General features: G+C 35.2%; 1 long non-coding RNA gene across 1 annotated transcript in view; it reads left to right on the top strand.

The window, feature by feature from the left end:
- The first annotated feature begins 10,043 nt into the window (after positions 1-10,043).
- The window catches only part of LOC124245779 (uncharacterized), a 71,045-nt gene continuing 65,245 nt past the window's right edge, over positions 10,044-15,843 (top strand). The window contains exons 1-2 of the long non-coding RNA XR_006890324.1: positions 10,044-10,178; positions 12,019-12,156. This is a non-coding gene — a long non-coding RNA (uncharacterized LOC124245779). The remainder of the gene's footprint in view (positions 10,179-12,018; positions 12,157-15,843) is intronic.

Below are 15,843 nucleotides of genomic sequence, written 5' to 3'. Positions count from 1 at the left end.
ACCCCTCCACCAACCAGGTGCTCCAGCTTAGCTGGTCAGCCAGAGTGCCCATGTATATATTAGGAAAGCAGCAACTGTGAGAGAGGGAGCCAGCAATCACAGATGAATCCTATCAGCATAAATTCAAAAGGACAGGCACAGATGCCAGGGATTGCTGCAGGCTCAGACTACACAGCTTCTGACCACTCCTGCCCAATGGCAGCAGGTGGAATCTGTGACCAGATACTATCACTATCTGAAGACACAAATCCATGCCATCAAAAACTATGAAGAAATATATTAATATTCCACACCAGAAGGAAAATGACAAGCACCCAGAAATCAATCCTGAAGGCACAGAATTTTTCAATCTAAATGACAGAGAATTCAAAATAGCTGTAATAAAAAAACTCAAGAAGTTACAAGAAAATTCAGATAGTTCAATGAAATCAGGAACAAAATGAATGAACAAAGGAATTTGTCACAAAAGAGATTCAAACTATAAAGAAAAGACAATCAGAAATGTTGTACAAAAAACACAATGGATGAAACACAGAAAAATCTGGACTCTTTGAATAACAGAGCTTATATTATGGAGGACAGAATTAGCAATCTGGAGAGCAGAAATATAGAAATGGTTCAGATGGAGGAGGAGAGAGAACTAAGATGAAAAAGAAATGAAGAAACTCTCTGAGAAATATTCAACTCAGCTAGGAAATGCAGCATAAGGATTATAGGCATTGAAGAGGGTGAAGAGAGGGAGAAGGGAAGGGAAATCTCATTCAAAGAAATAATAGCTGAGAACTTTCCAAATCTGGGGAAAGAACTGGAAATACAAGTAAAAGAATTTAATAGAACTCCTAATTATATCGATGTAAAAAGACCTTCTTCAAGGCATATAGTAGTAAATCTGGCAAATGAAAAAGACAAAGAAAAAATATTAAAGGCAGCAAGGAAGAAGAAAGTAACTTACAAAGGAACCCCTATCAGGCTTTCAAAGGATTTCTGAGCAGAAATCTTACAGACTAGGAGAGAGTGGAATGAGATATTGAAAATCATGAAAGACAAATCTTTCAACCAAAAATACTCTGTTCAGCAATAATATATCTCAGATATTATGGAGAAATAAAAACTTTCCCAGATAAACGAAAGCTAAGGGAGTTCATTGCCACAAGACCTCCTCTACAAGAAATGACCAAGGAGGCCATCCTCCCCCTCAAAAAAGAAAGAGTTTACAAAGCCTTGAGCAAGAAGATAAATAGGAAGACAAATTCAGAAAACTGCAGCTATCAGAACAAGTTAGCAAACATTTAAGTATAACATTAAAGATAAATGGAAGGAAAGCCACTAAAATAACTATAATCTTAGCATTTTAACCACAAACTCACAACACAAGATGGAATAATTCATGACAACAATAACTTCGAACGGGAAGAGGAAAGGGATGGAATTGGCTTAGACTAAGGAAATAAGAGGTTATAAGAAAATGGACTATATCACCTATGAGATTTTGCACACAAACCTCATGGTAACCATTAAACAAATAATCAGAACAGAGACATAAATGATAAATAATAAGAAAACCATCATACAGAACATAAAAATTGAATTGGTAGTCCAAAATACATGGGACGAGGAACAAGGGAAATACAGAACAAATGGAAAATGAGAGACAAAATGGCAGCATTAACCCCTCATATATCAATAATGACCCTAAATGTAAATGGATTGAAATCTCCAATCAAAAAACACAGACTGGCTGGATGGATTAAAACACAATCTGCAACTGTATGCTGCCTTCAAGAAAACATTCTCAGCTCTAAAGAGAAACACAACCTCAGAGTGAAGGGATGGAAGATGATATGCCAAGCTAACCTGGCCAAAAAAAGAAAGCAGGTATTGCCACCCTTATATTAGACAAAGTAGACTTCAAGATACAACCGGTAATGAGAAACAAAGAGGGGAAGTATATAATGATAAAAGACATACTCCACAAAGAAGACATAACACATAAGTATATATGCACCCAACACAGGAGCACCAAAGTACATAAAGCAACTATTAACAAACCTTAAAGGAGACATTAACAATAACACAATAATAGTAAAGGACCTTAACACACCACTTACATCAATTGTTACACCATCCAGACAGAGAGTCACCAAGGAAATACTGGAATCAAATGAAAAACTAGACCAGATGAACTTAGATATTTATAGAACATTCCATCCAAAGACAGCAGAAAATACATTCTTCTCAAGAGCACATGGAGCATTCTCAAAGATAGACCATATGTTGGGAAACAAGGCAAATCCAATAAATTTAAGAAGACTGAAATCACATCAAGCATCTTTTCTGACCATAATACTATGAAATTAGAAATAAACTTCAAGAAAAAAAGCTGAGAAACACAAATATGTGGAGAAAAAACAACATGCTATGAACAACCATGGGAACAACTGAGAAATCAGATGGGAAATCAAAAAATATCTGGAGACAAATGAAAACACATCATACCAACTCTTATAGGATGCAGGCAAAGCAGTTCTAAGGGGTAAATTCATAGCAATACAGGCTCATCTCAAGAAACAAGAAAAATCTCAAATAAGTAATCTTAAACTACACCTAACAGAACTAGAAAAAGAAAAACAAACAAGGCCCCAAGTCAGCAGATGGAGGGAAATAATAAAAATTAGAGCAGAAATAAAATACAAACTTAAAAAAAAAAAAGACCAGTAGAAAGGATCAATGAAACTAGGAGCTGATTCTTTCAGAAGATAAACAAAATTGACAAACCTTTAACCAGACTCATCAGGAAAAAAGAGAGAAGGCTCAAATAAAATGAGAAATGAAAGAGGAGACATTACAACAGATATCACAGAAATATAAAGGATTACAAGAGAATACTATGAAAAACCATATGCCAACAAATTGGATAACCTAGAAGAGATGGGTAAATTCTTAGAATTATACAACCTCCCAAAAATGAATCAAGAAGAAATAGAGAATCTGAATAGAAGAATCACAAGTAAGGAGATAAAACAGTAATCAAAAACTTCCCAAAAAACAAAAGTCCAGGACCAAATGGCTTCTCTGGAGAATTCTACCAAACATTCAAGGAATATTTAATACCTATCCTTGTCAAACTATTCCAAAACATTGAGGAATGTGGAAAGCTCCTAACTTACTATATGAGGCCATCGTCACCCTGATCCAAAAACCAGACAAGGACAACACAAAGAAAGAAAATTACAGGCCAGTATGCCTGATGAACTTGGATGCAAAAATCCGCAACAAAACATTGGCAAACCGAACACAGCAAAACATCAAAAGGATCATATACCATGATCAAGTGGCATTTATACAAGGTGTGCAGGGATGGCTCAACATCTGCAAATCAATAAATGTGATATACCACATTAACAAAATAAGGAATAAAAATCACATAATCATCTTGATAGAAGCAGAGAAAGCATTTGACAAGATCCAACATTCATTTATGATAAAAACTCTCAATAAAATGGGTAAAGAAGGAAAGTACCTCAACATTATAAAGGCCATCTATGGCAAACCCATAGTCAACATCATACTCAATGGTTGAAAAACTAAAAGTCATCCCTCTGAGAACAGGAACAAGACAATGGTGCCCACTCTTAAACAACATAGGATGGAGGTTTTGGCCAGAGCAACTAGGCAAGACAAAGAAATAAAAGAGATCCAAATTGGAAAGGAAGAATTGAAATGCTTGCTGTTAGCAGAAGATATGATTCTATATATAGAAAACTCTAAAGAATCCCTCAGAAAACTATTAGAAATAACTAACTCCAGCGAAGTTGCAGGGTTCAAAATCAACTTAGAAAAATCAGTTCCATTTCTATACCTAATAACGAACTAGCAGAAAGAGAACTCAAGAATACAATCCCATTTACAATTGCAACAAAAAGAATAAAAGACTTAGGATTAAATTTAACCAAGGAAGTGAAAGACCTATACACTGAAAATTATAAGACATTGTTGAAATAAATCAAAGACATAAAGAAATGGAAAGATATTCCATGCACATGGATTGGAAGAATAAACATAGTTAAAATATCCATAGTACCTAAAGGAATCTACAGATTCAATGCAATCCCAATCAGAATCCTGATGATATTCTTCACAGAAATAGAACTAAGAATCCTAAAATTCATATGGGGAAACAAAAGAGCCCAAATAGCTAAAGTAATCCTCAGAAAAAAGAACAAAGCTGGGGGCAATGCAATCCAAGTTCAAAAGGCACTACAAAGATATAGTAATCAAAACACCATGTTACTGGCACAAAAACAAAGACACAGATCATTGCACCAGAATTGAAAGCCTAGAAACAAAACCACACATCTACAGACAACTAATCTTTGACAAAGGTGATAAAAACACACACTGGAGAAAAAATAGTCTCTTCAATAAATAGTGTTGGGAAGACTGGACAGCCCCATGCAAAAGAAGGAAATAGACCATTATCTTACATCATACACAAAAGTTCACTCAATGGATTAGAGAATTGAAGATAAGACCTGAAACCATAAAATTCCTAGAAGAAATATAGGCAGTACACTCTTTGACATCAGTCTTAACAGTATCTTTTTGAATACTATGTCTACTCAGGCATGGGAAAGAAAAGAAAAAGTTAACAAATGGGACTACATCAGACTAAAGAGTTTCTGCAGGGGAAAGGAAATTATGAATAAACCAGAAAGACAACCCCCACAACGGGGAGAAAATATTTGCAAATCATGTATCTGACAAGGGGTTAATCTCCAAAATATATAAAGAACTCACACAATTTAACTACAAAAAAACAAACCAATCAAAAATTGGGCAGAGGATATGAACACACATTTTCCAAAGAAGATATAGAGATGGTCAATAGGCACATGAAAAGATGTTCAACATCACTAATCATCAGGGAAATGCAAATCAAAACTACACTTAGATATCACCTTACACCCATTAGAATGGCTATAATCACCAAGACAAAAAATAAACATTGGAGAGCATGTGGAGAAAAGGTAACCCTCCTACACTGCTGGTGGGAATGCAAACTGATACAGCCACTATGGAAAACAGCATGGATCTTTCTCAAAAAACTAAAAGTAGAAATACCATATGACCCAGCTATCCCACTACCATGTATTTATCCAAAGAACTTGAAATCAACAATTCAAAGAGACTTATGTACCCCTATGTTCATTGCAGCATTATTCACAATAGCAAAGATGAGGAAGCAACCCAAGTGCCCACTGGATTGATGAATGGACAAAGAGGATATATATATATATACATATATATATATATATATATACACACACACACAATGGAATACTATTCAGTGATAAAAAAATAAAGACAAAATCACCTCATTTGCAACAATATGGATGGACTTTGAGGGTATTATGTTACGTGAAATAAGCCAGACAAAGACAAACACCATATGATTTCACTCGTATGCAGAAGATAAACACACGGAAAAAGGATAACAGATTAGTGGTTACCAGAGGTGAAGGGGCTGGGGAGGAGGGCAAAAGTGGTGTAGGGGAGGAAGACATTTCCTCTACAAGCTCTGGGTCCTTCTGGCTGGAAAATAAATTAAATTCACATGAGACAGAATCACAGGAGAAAATTAAACAAAGCTTTATAACATGTATACATGGGAGAAGCTCAGGCAAACTGAGCAACTCACCAAAATGGCTGAAGTTCTCACCTTAAACACCATCCTCAGGTAAATAAAAAGGAGGATGTTGGAGGTAGGGGGAGTCAGTTATGGGAGATTACCAGACAAGTATAGTAAACAAGAGTCAGGTTATTATGCAGATTTGACTCCTTGCTTTCCACATTGATGAGAGTTTCTAGAGACAAGGTTATCTTCCTTCTCCCTGGTATGGAGAGGGAGACACCTTTATTGATGGAGATTTCCTTTACAATGTAAATATCTCTTAACAAAGAGTAAGTAAATTCTACTTTTCAGAGTTTCTTTCCTGACTGCAGTTTTTTAAAAGTAACCAGCCCAAAATAATCCTCATGCCAAAGAGGCATATCTTGGGGTGTCCAATTCCAGTCCCCTACAGGGGTAAAGTTGTATGTGTATGATGACTTATGAAAACTAGACTATTAATGGTTAACACAATGCTATCTATACAGAAATTGATATATAATAATGTGTACCTGAAATTATTCAATGTTATAAGCCTATATGACCTGAATCTAAATCAATCAATCAATCAAAAAGAATAAAGTACTAATACATGGTATAACATCATGAACCTTGAAAGTATTATGCTTAGAGAAAGAAGCCAGGCACATAATACCACACATTTTATGATTCTATTTATATGAAATGTCCAGAATAGGTAAATCCATAGAGACAGAAAATAGCTTAGTGGTTTCCAAGGGCTGAGGGGAGGGAGGATTGGGAGTGACTGCTAATGAGTACCTGCTTTCTTTATGGAGTTTGAAAATGTTCTGGAATTAGAAAGTGCTGATGGATGCACAATTTTGTGAATGTACTTAAAAATACTGAATGGTACACTCTCAAAACATGGATTTTATGGTATATGGATTAATTTTCAGTGAAAAAGCTTAGAAATAATCAAAGTATCCAAAAACATTCATCCATAGGGAATTAGTTAAATAAAATAGAGAAAATTGGCTAAACAAAATAGAGAACTTGTCAAATACCATAATTCGTAAGCCCATACATGGGATTTTGTGCAGCCATTAAAAAGACATTAAAATGAAAAGAAACAATGTGTTATATGGAAAAATCACAAAGCTATATGTTTAAGTTAAAAAAAACAAACTGTACAAAAACTATGTATATATGATCATCCTTGTGAAATAAAAAACAACACATATGCAGGTAGATGCATCTCTCACACACGTATCTGTTTATGTGCATTCATATACAAATTTACATTCTGCCCCTCTCCTAAGTAATTATTGAAAAGTGATTGTAATGGTCAACTTTGGCGATTTTTACTTTTCATCTGGTATCTCTCTGAAGTATTCATTTTTTCTAACCTTATACCTTTTATCTCTTTTACTTATTTAATCTTTTGAATGTTTATAGAGTTTATTTAGGCAGAGTGATAATAGATCTATTTGCTTTCTTCTTTGTATTTTATAGAATTCTAAAAAGTATTTCTAGTGAAATATTACATTAAAAACCTAAAATAAAACAACAAAAAAGCATATACGTAGTCTCCTTTCAAGTCATTCTTATTTTTCATTTTATGAGAATGTTACAGGAACTCCATGGTCCTTGTCCTTGGATTTTTACTTAAAAACAATTAACAAAAAATCCTCTATATTGTAAATGTAAGATAAAAATTCTTGATCTTGAGATGAAACCTAATTTCTAAGAGAAATCACTATATATCAACCAACTTCTCAATTTAAAAAAAACCCAAATGAAAACAGATTACTATCATCCAGAGGTTGGTTCAGTTTTGTTCTTTGTCATAATCCTTTGAGCACTTTAAATTATGAAAGAAATTTGGATCTATAGCACTTCTCAAATCTGGTTTGATAGCCCTTTCCTTCAACCTAACAGTGCCCTCTTCTGGTTCCAAGATTCACATTCAGCTAGTTCATTAATGTTGAAAAAAAAAAGCTTAACTTGGAAAAGATTATGGGGAAAAATTATGGGGAAACCTAGAAGTAAAAGGCTTTAATTTTCCATTCTAGCATAGCAAAAATAAACAAACAAAAGTCCAGTTGTGAGTATAATGGTGGTTGCCAAGGGTTAGCGAGAGGAGAAAATGAGAAGTTGTTGTTTAACAGATATGGAAAAGTTCTGGAGATTGGTTGTACAACAAAATGACTATACTTAACACTGCTGAACTGTACACTTAAAAACTGTTAAGATAGTAAATTTTGTGTCATGTGTATTTTACCACAATTAAAAATAAAAATAAATAAAATCCAGTTGAAGTATAAATAGTCCAGATTGATGGCAGAAGCTCTAAGTTAGTACCGTTTCACCTCAAGTCAAATGCTTACCATAAATCAAACCCACCTGGATTTGATATAGTAATTTTTAATTCCCATTATTGTACTAAAATAGGCACATCTTTTTCTTAATTTACTAAAACTATAGCTATAAAACAACTTAATTTCAACTTTTACTTTTAAAGTCTTCAGTCTTGCAGATTTAGAGACCCATGTAAAAAAGATGGTGAAAATGTTACTTCATTTACTTAGGAAAATAATAAAGCATTCTGCAACACCGAAAAAAAAAAGACTCCAAGGTTTGACTTGTACAACTGGATAGAAGGCATGACATTCACTGAGAAGAAGACTAGGCAAAGACCAAGTTTGAAGGATTATGGATAGATCAATGGTTCTCAGTGGGGATGATTTTGCCCCCCAGGGGACATCTGGCAGTGTCTGGAGGCATTTTTGGTAATCACAACCGGAAGCAGTGGGGGCAGTGCTACTGACCTGGGTTGGGATACTGATAAACATTCTACAATGCACAGGACAGGCCTCCACCTCATAGAGTCGTCTGGCCTCAAATTTCAATAGTGCCAAGAGTGAGGAACCCTGGGTTAAGTGTTCTCTCCTCTGACTTTGGCCACTCTTTCTCAGCCTTTGCAGCAAGCTTCTCTTTTTCTACCTGTCTCTAATTACTCAATTTTCTGTCTTTAGCCCACTTCTCTTTTTTTCTACATCTTTTCTTGGGGACATCATTCATGCCAATGACTTCAACTACCACATCTATGTTGCTGACTTCCACAGCTGTATGTCTAGTCCCAATTGCTCTTCTGGCTCTAGAACATTGTTTCTATTGATTTCCCTTGACATCCTTTCATTAATCTACTTCTACCTTTCCTGTCTATTCATAGCAAACTTTTACTGAGTATCTAGTTTGTGCAAAATGCTGCGCTGGCACTTGGAGGAAGGTAGTGATGGTGTAGTTGACAGACAATCATGGTTAATAAGCGTTTTAAATGCATTCTCCCTGATTGTGGTGATAGTTTTGCAAGGAAGAAATTATTTCCTGGAAACTAAAGCTCCAAGTGTTTAATCAATTACTTAAATATCACAGCTTGTAAATAGCAGAGTTTTTAAAAAGTCAGTTCTATTTTGACAGTAAGGATTGAACTCTCTCCATTAAAAAACACTGAGGAAAAGTGTGGTCTAGTTTGTTCATAGCCAGAGGGGGATGGATGTGAATGATGAAGGTCTAAGAAGTTTCATATTCTTTTCTTCTAAGCCACGTTGCACTCTCTTCGGGTTATTTACCATAGATCATAGAGTATAATACACCAGCGGTGGTAAGATGGATCATTATTTTCCATATCTCTAGGAAAGAAAAAAAGCCGCCAATTAAAGTATGACACATCGTCAGTTGTCAGATATTTCCTAGATGTTGAAACTTGAAAAAAAAAAGTAAGCCTTCAGAGATCTGTAATTTGTTAAAATATGAAGAAAAACGTGATCTTTGATTTTGTGACATACAGTGAAATTATTTTCCACATTCAATTTCCAGAGTCAGTGCTAGTGTGCTATTCAGCACTTTAGTCAACTAACATGTTTGTATACGCTTTTCAAATGGTCGTTAAGTAGTTTCATGGCTCTGTATTGTGCATCTGCAACTGGATCTTAAAGCTCTTAGCTCTTCAATAATTTGTTCTCCCGACTCCCCCTCACACACCCCGTGTCTTCCTGCAATCTATGCAGTTTAACACTTAGGAGTAAACCTGAATTTGTTCTCATCTTAAAGTTGTATACATTGTCTAAGACTGTCCATAGATTTAGTTACACTTGGGGGAGGGAAAATGGAAAAACATTATACTAAATATACTCTTCGTTTTTTTAAGACCCATCCTTCTAGAAACGTTAAAATGGTGTAGGGTAGGGAGCGGGGGGCGGAGGCAGAGAAGGGATATACGTCTCAGGATACAGGAAATACGGTAAGAGCGAAACTGGGAGGAAGCACTATGCTGTGAGGGGACCCGCCGCCATCTCAGGTCTCTCGGACTCGCCAGGGCCCCCTGGAGAGAGGTCACGCTCGAGTTCTATAATCCTTATGGGGGACCAACCTTGTGTATCCGGGAGATCCACGCTCCCAACTGGAGACACACGGGAAATCAAGCCTCCAAAAAAGCGCTGCCTCCTAGCTCCACGATGGGATTATCCAGAAGGAACCCCGAACGGAGGTATTACCCCTCTCCCCTCCGCACCTCCTCCTGCATCACCAAGCCTGAAGTTGCACCCTCTCCCTCCAGAGAAGTAGTAGAATGTACTTCTCCCACCCCAAACCAGGTCAGATTCTTTCTTTCTCCTCTGAGACATCCAGGCTGTCTGAAACTTAATTATGCGTTTTCTCAGATCTCCTCCTTTTCCCTGTTCTCGCCAGGATTTCAAAATTGAAGAAAGAACATGCAGGCATTAAATAGCTCTTTCACAAAATATGCTTGGATGAAATTATGGGTTTTTAATGACATTAAGTAATTATTTTTAATATATTAGCTGTGATAATTATGGTTATATTTTTTTAAGAAATACACTTAAATGTTTTGATGTGCATGAAAATAATTCAGTGGGGCCGAGGTGGGGAGTACAAACAAAATATTCATGAATTGATCATTGTTAAAGCTGGGTGATATATGCATGAGGATTCATTATACTCTTCTCACTACTTTTGTGTATATTTGAAACTTTTTCATTTGAAAAATGCTTGGTTCAAGATCAGTAACAACAAGGCATTGAAGTCCTAATTCCTATGCTTAGCACTGTGCTAACAGAGGATATTGTAAGGTGTGCCTTCAGAAGCCTGTGTTTCTTTGTGTACGGCATGATAATTTAATAAATTTTAAAAAAAGTTACCATATGGTAAGTCAAACTCAAGTGCCATAACGTTTGCTTGTTCAAGGTATTCAGGAAGCAGCAAGGATGGACCAAGTCATTCTGCCTGGTAATAATCATGAGCCATCAAAGAGAAAGGGGGAACTTTGGGTGGGCCTTAAAGGGTGAGTGACATCTGCCATGTTGAGGGGGAGGGAATGCTTTTCAGGCCTAGTTATTTCCAGAACAAAAGCCCCAAGTCAGGCTTGTTCTGGGAAAAGCTTGACTATAACTCTGAATCTATGAGAAGGAGTAGGAGGTGAGATAGAGTAGTGCAGGATCTTGAATATTATGCTAACGAGTATGCAGTTTAATCCATAAGCAGTGGCAACCATTGAAGATTTTCAAGCAAATGATGTATTTTAGGAGTCCAGTTTTTACTATCAGAGAAGCAATCTTCTATTTAGATGAGCTTTTAGAGTGCAAAAAATAAAACCAAATCTGACTGATCCAAGCCTCACAGATTCTTGTAATCCAAAGAAAACAGGGCATCCTTTTTTCATTCATGCAATAAACCTTTATGGAGCCTTTGCAATTGACTAGGCATTGTGCTGGAAGCTCTAGGGAATGGATGACCAAGGCATAGTGCTTGGTACATAGTAGGAGTGAAATAAATATTTTAATAAATAAGTCAATGAATAATAGAATCACAGTGGCAACTAAGGGGGTTTTGGACTTGGGGTTTGTTAGTAGTGCGTAGAACAAGAATGAGCTCAATTTCACTTGAAAGCATCACTGGGTCATTCCTGACAGCTTGACTTCCCTCAACTTTACCTCTCTGTCCGAAAGGGTAGTTGAGTGGGAGGGAGGACATAGGGATAGCAGTGCTCAGATAGAAAACAAAGAAGGTTGTGTAGGGCAAGAAGTGCAAGAGCTACATAATTTCCTTCAGTGATTCAAATAATTGAAAATTGCAATAATAGCAAATACTGAACATTTTTTATGAGCCAGACACTGTTCTAAAGGGCTGCCAGGGTCTATGCTCTTAATTGGTATGCAATAGATCCCTTCTAATACTATCTTTATAACTTTTTTACAGAAATATATCATTGTAATGGGGGCATGATAGAGCATAAGGACTTGAGGAGGCCAGGGGAAAGAGATGAACAGTAACAGAAGAAATGATTTCACCCTTGTTTTACTATTTTTCAGTCTTTGAGGGATTGCAGTATGACTCCATTTCCTTGGTGCATTCATAAAATAGTTCATCTAGTGAAGACAATGAAGATTGTTGGAAATGCTACGCTACGTTTTCTGATATCCTGCACTGGGAAGTTGTGATTTTTTAAGGTAATCTCTTTACCAAAAACTTATTAAGGGAGGAGGAGAAATAAGAGTTGATTATGACACATTAAAAATAACTAGCCAGACAAAAAACAAAAAGCTAGCACCAAATGATAAAATTGAAGCCATTTTCTACATTATATTAAACCATATTTACCATATAATGACAATATAATCTATGAGCTGTGTTGTTAGATTCATCCCTAATTACCTTATAGTTTCTGTTGTTACTGTGAAAATGTATCTTTTAAACCATGTTTGGTGATTATTGCTGGTAAGTAGGAACATGATTGATATTTTTATTTACTGACTTTATATGCTGCAGGCTTTCTGAATTCTATTTTTCTCTAATAATTTATAGATTGTCTTGGATTGTCTGTTAATTAAGTATATTGTGAATAATGACAGTTTCTTCCGTTCCAATATTATCTTTTAGCTTGTCTTACCGTGCTAGCTAGGATCTTCAGTACAAAGAGAAATACTAGCAGTGATTTCCTTGTCTTACTCCTGAATTTACCAGGCAATTCTACAAATTTTTCGCCCTTTTTAATAGATTTGCTTTTTCAGGTTAAGGAAGTTTCTTTCTATTAGTTTGCTGAGAGTTTTTATTATGAATGAGTATAGAATTTTTTCTCCAAATACTTTATATCTACTGCCATGATCATATGGGCTTTTTCCTCCAGTAATATAACAGTGTGACTGTGTGATAAATTACAATAATCAATTTTCTAATGTATTTCCTGCATTTGGTTTCATCAGGCCTTACTGCTGCATATTTTGTTCCCTGTTTTAATAACTTTTGCTTTAATCTTTATTTTTTCTTTACTTTCTCTTTGCTCTTTTTCTAATTTATTTATTTGGACCTTCAGCTCAGTAATTTTCAATCTTTTTTTCTAAAATAAGAATTTACGACTATAAATTTTCCACTATGTACCACTTTGGAAGAATTTCACAGGTTTTCGTATGTAATATTTTACCATTCAATTATTATTAGTTTTTAATTTCTCTCATTTCTTTTTTTGACTCATGAGTTATTTGGTTTTTTTAAATTTACAAACATATGAGTCTCTTTTTTAAAAATCATATTGTGAAATCATTAGTCTGGTTATATTTAAACTTCATCTTATTTTCTATTTTAAAATGTTTAATGTTTTTTATCCTTCTGGTAACAAAATTATACACTGGTTCCTTATCCCAATATATTTTGGCAATGTAAAACTTTTCTTTCATTAAATATGTAGGAACAGTATGATTATGCTGTTCAGTGATGGAGTTATTGCTGATATTTATACTTGTGTTTTTAACTTTTTATTTTTATCTGATTACGCACTTAAAAATTGTGAGAATATTAGAAAGAACTCCCATATTCTCTTTACCCAGATGCACCAATTAACATTTTGACATGTTTGCTTTATCATTCTCTATTTCCGTTTCTCCTTTTCACTTCCCCTCATTCTCCTTTCCCGTTTTTCCTCCCCCCCAGCTCTTCTCCTGTTTCCACCTCCCCAAATTCCTCTCTCCTTCTCCCTCTCCCTTTCCTTCTCTCCTTGAACTATTAGAGAGTAATTTGCAGACATCATGCACCTTTACCTGTAAATACTTCAGTGTATATTTCCTCAGAACAATACCTGTCTCTTAACTTCAGTACATGTGTCAAAATAGAAATTTGACGTGATTCCAATTTTTTTATGTTTCGTAAACCTTTATTGTGAAGATTGTCCACTCATACTCACTGAAAAATGGATGAGTTTGGGAGAACATATATTTCAAATGGACAATGTAAGTTGTATTATAGTTCTCTTTTTCGAGATTTATTGAAATATATTTGACATATAACATTGTTATAGTTTAAAGTGTACAATGTGATGATTTGCTATATGTATATATTACAAAATGATTAACAATTAGGTTAGTTAATATATCAATCATCTCACATAGTTACCACTTTTTTGTATGTGGTAAGAACTTTTAAGATCTACTCTCTTAGCAACTTTTAAGTATACAATACAGCTTTGTTAACTATAGTCACTATACTATAGTTATAGTATTAATTATACTATAACTATAGTTATGTAACTATATATAACCATAATATTAACTATAGTATAATGGACATCTGGTGATCTTTAGATCACCACAACTTACTCATGTTGTAACTGAAAGTTTATACCCTTTGACCACCTTCACCCACTTCCCCTACCCTCCCACTGCTGGAAACCACCAACCTATTCTGTTTCTGAGTTTGCCTTTTTTAGATTCTGTGTATAAGTGAGATATACAGTATTTGTCTTTCTCTGTCTGACTTATTTCACTTAGAAAAATGCCCCCAAGGTTTATCTTTTATGTCAGAAATAGAAACTCCTTCTTTTTTATGGCTGAATAATATTCCCTGGTATGTGTGTGTGTGTGTGTGTGTGTGTGTGTGTGTGTGCATCACATTTTTTTTTGTTCATTCATCTGTCGATGGACACTTAGGTTGTTTTCATGGCTTGGTTACTATAAGTAATGATGCAGTGAATGTGGAGATGCAGATATCTCTTTGAGATAGTCTTTTCATTTCCTTTCAGATATATACCTAGAAATGGAATTTCTGGATCATATGATAGTCTTATTTTTAATTCTTTGAGGAAACTCCATTCTATTTTCCATAGTAGTTGTACCAATTTACATTCCCACCAACAGTGAACAGGGGTTCCCTTTTCTCCATATCCTCACCAGCATTTGTTATCTCTTGTTTTATTTGATAATAGCCATTCTAACAAGTGTGAGACTTCTCATTGTGGTTTTGATTTGCACTTTCCTGATGATTGGTGATGTTGAGCACCCTTTCATGCACTTGTTGGCCATTTGAATATCTTCTTTGGAAATATGGAAGTAACTTGCAGATTTCATGACACTTCAGCCCTAAACACTTCAGTGTGTAACTCTTAAGAACAAAGACATTAATATTATCACACTCAGAGAAATTTAACAATGATTCAATACTATTATCTAATATACTGCCCATATCAAAGTTCCCCAGTTGTTCTAACAATATCCTTTATAGCTTTTTATTTGTTTTAATGCATGATCCAGTCAAGAATTATGCACTATATGTAGCTGTCATGCCCCATTAGTCTTTTTAAAGCTAGGATAGCACCTTCCTATCCTCTTTTTAAAAACATTTTTCACAACATTAGCATTTCTGATGAGTCTAGGCAGTTGTCCTGCATATGTCCCACAATCTGAACTTGTCTGTTTTCCCATGATTAACTTAAGCATTTTTAGCAAGAAGACTACATAAGTCATGCTGTCTCCTTGATATTGCATCACATCAGAAGGCACAAAATGCCACTTTGTCCCATTCATCATCAATGGTGGTAAGTCTGTTGACTTTTTTTGAAGGCTTTTTTTAAGAGCTGTTTTAGGTTCATGGCAAAATTGAGAGGAAAGTACAGAGATTTCTCAGAAACTCCCTGCCCCCACATATGCATAACCTTCTCTGTTATCAACATCCCCTACCAGAGTGGTATGCTTGTCACAATTGAACCTACATTGACATATCATAATCACTCAAAGTCCATAGTTACATTATTATTCATTCTTGTTGTTATACATTCTCTGGGTTTGGAGAAATGTATAGTGACATGTATTCATCATTATAGTGTCATACAGAGTATTTTCACTGCCTTGAAAGTCCTCTGTGCTCCACCA

Source organism: Equus quagga, chromosome 10, assembly GCF_021613505.1.
Source record: "Equus quagga isolate Etosha38 chromosome 10, UCLA_HA_Equagga_1.0, whole genome shotgun sequence".
In the NCBI taxonomy this organism is placed as follows: domain Eukaryota; kingdom Metazoa; phylum Chordata; class Mammalia; order Perissodactyla; family Equidae; genus Equus; species Equus quagga.
The sequence above is the reverse complement of the archived record's forward strand: the minus strand, read 5'-3'. Positions and strand labels throughout refer to the sequence as shown.